The sequence below is a fragment of the Mustela erminea genome, chromosome 2, assembly GCF_009829155.1.
Source record: "Mustela erminea isolate mMusErm1 chromosome 2, mMusErm1.Pri, whole genome shotgun sequence".
Classification (NCBI taxonomy): Eukaryota; Metazoa; Chordata; class Mammalia; order Carnivora; family Mustelidae; genus Mustela; species Mustela erminea.
In genome coordinates this window covers 58316732-58324421 of record NC_045615.1, presented here as the reverse complement: position 1 = coordinate 58324421, position 7690 = coordinate 58316732, and the positions used below count along the sequence as shown (strand labels likewise).

The 7690-nt window shown below is 41.3% G+C and overlaps 1 pseudogene; it reads right to left on the bottom strand.

Annotated features, from left to right (window-relative positions):
* Positions 1 to 2424: 2424 nt before the first annotated feature.
* Positions 2425 to 4248, bottom strand: LOC116583270 (annotated as a pseudogene).
* Positions 4249 to 7690: the final 3442 nt, after the last annotated feature.

Below are 7690 nucleotides of genomic sequence, written 5' to 3'. Positions count from 1 at the left end.
TTTCCTTGCTTTCAGGCCTCGATGCATTCTGTTGCCTCTGTCTGAAACCCACCACCTCCTCCTCCTGGCAAATTCTGAATCATACACCAGATCTCAACTTTCACGTCTTTCTAATTCCAAACATCCAATGGATGCTCTTATTGTGCAGCATTCATCATGCTATTAACACACAGGAGCTATGTGTCTTTATTGCTCAATGGACTATACGCTTCAAAACAGTGAGGATCATGTCTTCCCTTTGCTTATTTCATTTCTTGCATAAAATGCAGGTAAAATCAATATCTGTTGAAGATGTATGTAAACATACTATTTGTCACAGCTCTGGCAGTGACCAAGGACATATGTCTCCAACACTGCTTCATGGCCCGCTGTAAGTTGCCCAGTTCTTGAACATAAACTGCACCAAACTCTTTCGCTTTCATTGCAAAAGCAATAGCTATTCAATCACGTGAATATCTGCAGACCCATCCAACTACCTCCATCCCAAAATAAATGAACACTTCAGGATTCCTTGCCATCAAACGTATCTCCAGGAAGTCTCCAGTTAGAAAGACTGATAAAATTATGGGAGACTATATAATGTGAGAACTTATCTGAATATTTGCATACTCTGATGATATTTTTTAAATGCTCAACACTTGCAATGGTTCCCTAATATTTGTAGAATAAAAATCCTTGTATCTGAGGCAGGCATTTAAGGAAACCACAGCTTTGCTCCTTCCTACCTTCCCAGAGCTTTCTTCCCATCTCATCATGCAGTCTATATTCTAGGCAAATGGATTTGTTTTTATCCATATAAGCCCAAGATGTACAATTTTTTCCATTATAATAGTAATAACAGACCCTCAGAGAGACTCTGAGGTGCCAGGCCCTCCTTTAGGTGCTTTGCATATGTTAACTTACTTAATCCTTACAACAACACTATTTCCTAGGTATTATTATGATCCTCATTTTAGAGATGAAGAGATTGGGGCACGTTGCTTAAGGTCAGATCTTTAGTACACAGCAAAGCCTGGATATGAGGTGACTAACTCGGTGTCTCTCGCCATCCAACAGGCTAGCCCAGGCTTGTTCACAGACAGTGGCAAATGTCCATGAGCAAGTGATGGCACAGAAGGTCTTACTGAGACTTAGGCTCAGAACGGACCCAGTATAGGGGCACATGGATGGCTTAGTGGGTTAAGCCTCTGCCTTTGGCTCAGGTCATAATCTCAGAGTCCTGGGATGAAGCCTCGCATTGGGTTTTCTGCTCAGAGTCCTGGGATTGAGCCCCACATCAGGCTCCCTGCTCAGCAGGGAGCCTGCTTCCCACTCTCTCTCTCTGCCTGTGTCTCTGCCTACTTGTGATCTCTCTGTCAAATAAATAAATAAAATCTTAAAAAAAAAAAAAAAAAAAAGAAGAAGAAGAAGAAGAAGAACTGACCCAGTATCATACCCACTGCATCCTGTTAGGCAAAGCAAGCCATAATGTCAGCTCATATTCCAAGGGAGGAGAAATATTCTATTAACTGAAAGGAGAACAGCAAAGTCACATGTGGAGACAGGGAAGGAAATAATGGCAATCAATTTGCAAGCACTCAACCACACATGGCCAAAACTAGCTGCCAAGAAGGGTGAGAGAGTCTTCAAATGGCAGCCATAAGCTCAGGAGCAGGAAGAACAGATTCAGTGGGAACAAATTAGCAAGCAGTCTGTAAAGTTTGGGGGGGGGGGGGTTGAGATTTTTTAAATTCCTTCAAATTTATTTATCAGAAGTGACTGAAATAAAAAATATAATTGAGTCCCATCACCATGGAAATGATTTTAGAAGAAAGCTGGTCAGATGACTATTACTGCTTCCCATTTTCAACCAATAACAGTTGTCACTGATAAACAGCCAACAGTCTATCAAGAATGCTCAAGAAAGGGGCACCTGGGTGGTTCAGTGGGTTAAGCCTCTGCCTTCAGCTCAGGTCATGGTCTTGGGGTCTTGGGATCGAGCCCCACAACGGGCTCTCTGCTCAGCCAAGGAAACTGCTTCCTCCTGTCTCTCTCTCTCTCTCTCTCTCTCTCTCTCTCTGCTTGCCTCTCTGCCTACTTATGGTCTCTTTCTGTTAAATAAATAAATAAAATCCTTGGGGTGGGGGGGAGAATGCTCCAGAGAGAGGCGCCTGGGTGGCTCAGTCAGTTAAGCATCTGACCCATGATTTCAGCTCAGGTCATGATCTCAGGGTTGTGAGATTGAGCGCCAAGCTGGGCTCCCTGTTCAATGCGGAGTCTGCTTAAGATTCTTTCTCTCCCTCCATTCCTCCCCCAACTTGCATGCATGCTCTCTCTCTCTATCAAATAAGTAAATAAATCTTAAAAAAAAAAAAAAAAAGAATGCTCAAGATATGATATATGATACCACGGGTCTATTCATAAGGGGAGAATCTAGGCAATAAGTTATGTGAACTTCTTGATTTCATCCTACAAAACAAGTGCAAAACCACCACCCATGCCTCTGAGAACATTGGACCATGCACCCTTGAAAAAAGCTTTGGTTCCTCTTCATCATGAGCAACCTTCCTCCAGCAGTCAAGTGTGCCTGTATGCGTTATGTCAGTTCCTTTGCACCCTGACTGCACCATCACCCGGTAATCAACAGTGTCCAATGGCCAGGAAGTCAGCCCAGCAACTGCTGTGATAGATTACACAATCAACCAGCTGAGAACGATGTGAGTATTCTTGGGATCAGAAGCATTCCCTCTGAACCGTCCTACACTGTTGATGGGAATGCAAGCTGGTGCAACCACTCTGGAAAACAGCATGGAGGTTTCTCAAAATGTTGCAAATAGAACTACCCTATGACCCAGCAATTGCACTACTGGGTATTTACCCTAAAGATACAAGCGTAGTGATCCAAAGGGGCACATGCACCCGAATGTTTATAGCAGCAATGTCTACAATAGCCAAACTATGGAAAGAACCTAGATGTCCATCAACAGATGAATGAATAAAGAAGAGGTGGTATATATACACAATGGAATACTATGCAGCCATCAAAAGAAATGAAATCTTGCCATTTGCGACAATGTGGATGGAACTAGAGGGGATCATGCTTAGCGAAATAAGTCAATCGGAGAAAGACAACTATCATATGATCTCCCTGATATGAGGAAGTGTTGATGCAACATGGGGGGCTAAGGGGATAAGAGAAGAATAAATGAAACAAGATGGGATTGGGAGGGAGAAAAACCATAAGTGACTCAATCTCACAAAACAAACTGAGGGTTGCTGGGGGGAGGGGTGTTGGGAGAACAGGGGTGGGGTTATGGACATAGGGGAGGGTATGTGTTATGGTGAGTGCTGTGAAGTGTGTAGACCTGGCGATTCACAGACCTGTACCCCTAAGGATAAAAATATATTATATGTTTATTAAAAAATAAAAAATTTTAAAAAAAAGAAGCATTCCCTTTGCTGTGTCATAGATACAGGAGTAGGCAGCTCTGTAGATAAGACTACCCTGCACAGACACGTTAAAGCCTTGGTACAGACCCTTCATCTCACCAGGCTTGTAGATCTTAACCAGGCAGTCACTGAGGCCTCTGAATTCCCTTTTAGCTCCAGCTTTGCCAGCATCAGCTTCTAAACAGGTACAGGCAAAATCAGGAGGATACACAAAACCCAAGGATGTGGTCCCCACGGCACCACCTGAAGCCAGATTCCCTGTAAAGTAGTGCAAAAACTGGGTTCTCTTGTCCATACCACCCAGGAGAATCTTCTTGTATTTATCTTTGTATCTTTTTTTTTTTTAAGATTTTGTTTATTTATTTGGCAGAGAGAGATGCAGTGAGAGAGGGAACACAAGCAGTGGGAGTGGGTGAGGGAAAGCAGGCTTCCCGCCAAGCAGGGAGCCCGATGCGGGGCTCAATCCCAGGACCTTGGGATCATGACCTGAGCCAAAGGCAGACACTTAATGACTGAGCCACCCAGGCATCCCTATATTTATCTTTGAAGCCAAAGTTGAGAACCTAGGTAGGAAAGCATCTGATGCCATTGGCTAGGTTACCATGCCAGAAGGACAGGACTCCCTCCTTCCTGAGGATGGGAAGCATGAAGTCTATACATCCCTTGTATTGTTTATCAGCAGTGACTTGCTTGCTGGCATTCTGCACCTGCAGCAGCATTTTGACCCACTGGATGGGTACAACCACAGTCTTGGAGATATCCATGGCCTCTCCTCCCACCAGCAAGTCCTTGGCAAGGGAACAAAGTGGCATCTGTCATGTTGAAAAGAGAGAGAAGACAGGCAACTGTGGAGCAGTCTATAAAGATTTCAATTACTCCCTAAATTTAATCAGAATCACTACAGAATATTTTTGGAGAACTTCACAAATTGATCCTAAAATCTATGCAGGAAAGCAAATGACTTTTCTCAATAAGGAGAGCCAAGACAATGCTGAAGGAGAGTGAGATGGGGACACTTGTCCTTGCAGACATTAATACCAAAGGAGCAGACTGGAGACCAGAAACAAACTCGTGCAAACATGAAACCTCAGATATAAAGGAGCATATATTACATATCTGTGGAAAACTAAAGACTTTGTGGAAAACAAAACGTGAAAAACTTTAGAAAGTGATACCAAATACCTTTACAACATGGGAGAAAAGAAGGATCTCTTAGGCAAGACTCAAAATCACCAAAGCAGGAGGACAGGAAAGCCACATTTTACCATAATAAAACATGGACCTTCTGTTCATCAGGAGACACTATAAGGAGCATATGACAAGACAAGCCAGTGTGGAAATGGAACAGGGTTCAGTCAACAAAGGAATAGAATAGCACAGCAAGCTAGAAATGATTTAAACTAGTCACAAGCTACAAACTGAGAGATAATATTTGCAATATAAGCAATCAGTAAAAGACTGTTATCTAGAATTTACGAAGAAGTCTTCTAAGGGGGGTGGAGGACAAAAGACAGACCAGTCATTTTAGAAAAGGGGAAATGCTATGGCAATGAATAAATAAATAAATATAAATAAATGTAGGGGCACGCAGGTGACTCAACTGTTAGCTATCTGCCTTCTGTTCAGAGCATGATCCTGGGATCCTGGGATCCTGGGATTTAGTCCCACATTGGGCTCCTTGCTCACTGGAGAGCCTGCTTCTTTCTCCCTCTCCCTCTGCTGTGACCCCTGCTTGTGCTCTCGCTCTATCACTCTCTTTCTGTCAAATTAATTAATTAATTAATTAAAATAAGAAGATGTAAAAGATGTCCAATTTCCTGTATAACTAAGACAGAAGAAATTGAAATCAAAATCAGATGGCATGTTGCACCTCCCTGCTTTTGCAAATTTTAAAGTATCTGATAATGTTAAATGTCTTTATAATGAAGATATTTAGCAACAGAAACACTCATGCATTGCCAGTGGGAGCAGAATCCTTATGGAAAACAGTTTGACAATACATAATAAAATTGCACGCAATCAGACAACAAAAAGAAATTAAAGGCATCCAAATCAACAAAGAAGAAGTCAAACTATCACTCTTTGCAGATGATATGATTCTTTATGTGGAAAACCCAAAAGACTCCATTTCAAATCCTAGAACTTGTACAGGAATTCAATAAAGTGTCAGGATATAAAATCAATGCACAGAAATCAGTTGCATTTCTATATACCAACAACAAGACAGAAGAAAGAGAAATTAAGGGGTCAATCCCATTTACAATTGTGCCCCAAACCATAAGATACCTAAGAATAAACCTAACCAAAGAGGCAAAGAATCTGTACTCAGAAAACTATAAAGTACTCATGAAAGAAATTGAGGAAGACACAAAGAAATAGAAAAATGTTCCATGGATTGGAAGAACAAATAATATGAAAATATCTATGCTACCTAAAGCAATCTACAAATTTAATGCAATCCCTATCAAAATCCCATCAATTTTTTCAAAGAAATGGAACAAACAATCCTAAAATTTATATGGAATCAGAAAAGACCTCGAATAGCAAGAGGGATGTTGAAAAAGAAAGCCAAAGTTGGTGGCATCACAATTCCAGACTTCAAACTCTATTACAAAGCTGTCATCATCAAGACAGCATGGTACTGGCACAAAAACAGACACATAGATCAATGGAACAGAATCGAGAGCCCAGAAATAGACCCTCAACTCCATGGTCAACTCATCTTCAACAAAACAGGAAAGAATGTCCAATGGAAAAAAGACAATCTCTTCAACAAATGATATTGGGAAAATTGGACAGCCACATGCAGAATGAAACTGGCCATTTCCTTACACCACACATGAAAATAGACTCAAAATGGATGAAGGACCTCAATATGAAACAGGAATCCATCAAAATCCTTGAAGAGACCACAGGCAGCAACCTCTTCGACCTCAGCTGCAGCAACTTTTTTCCTAGAAACATCGCCAAAGGCAAGGGAAGCAAAGGCAAAAATGAACTATTGGGACTTCATCAAGATCAAAAGCTTTTGCACAGCAAAGGAAACAGTTAATAAAACCAAAAGACAACTGATAGAATGGGAGAAGATACTTGCAAATGACATATCAGATAAAGGGCTAGTATCTAAAATCTGTAAAGAACTTATCAAACTCAACATCCAAGGAACAAATAATCCAATCAAGAAATGGGCAGAGGACATGAACAGACATTTCTGCAAAGAAGACATCCAGAAGGCCAACAGACACATGAAAAAGTGCTCCATATCACTCGGCATCAGGGAAATACAAATCAAAACCACAATGAGATACCATCTCACACCAGTTAGAATGGCTAAAATTAACAAGTCAGGAAATGACAGATGCTGGCGAGGATGCGGACAAAGGGGAACCCTCCTACACTGTTGGTGGGAATGCAAACTGGTGCAGCCACTCTGGAAAACAGCATGGAGCTTCTTCAAAAAGTTGAAAATAGAGCTACCCTATTACCCAGCAATCACACTACTGGATATCTATCCTAAAGATACAAATGTAGTGATTCAAAGGGGCACGTGCACCCAAATGTTTATAGCAGCAATGTCCACAATCGCCAGACTATGGAAAGAACCTAGATGAATGGATAAAGAAGATGTGTGGTGTGTGTGTGTGTGTGTGCGCGCGCGCGCGCACACACACACACAATGGAATACTACGTAGCCATCAAAAGAAATGAAATATTGCCATTTGCAATGATGTGGATGGAACTAGAGGGTATTATGCTAAATGAAATAAGTCAATCAGAGAAAGACAATTATCATATGATCTCCCTGATATGAGGAAGTTGAGAGGCAAAGTAGGGTGTTCGGGGGGTAGGAAAGGAATAAATGAAACAAGATGGGATCGGGAGGGAGACAAACCATAATAGACTCTTAATCTCACAAAACAAACTGAGCATTGCCGGGGGGAGGAGGGCGGGGAGAGGGTGGTGGGGTTATGGACATTGGGGAAGGTAGGTGTGGTGAGTGCTGTGAAGTGTGTAAACCTGGCAATTCACAGACCTGTACCCCTGGGGCTAAAAATACATCATATGTTAATAAAAAAATTAAAAATTATTTTAAAAATTGCACACAACATATTCTATACCCTACAATTTCTCTGCTGGGTATATGTACTAGAAAAACTTTTACACATATAAGGAGATACATATAATATTCATGGAAACTTTGTACACAAAAGCAAATCTGAAAAAAAAAAACACCAAATATCTAATTATACTGAAATGAATA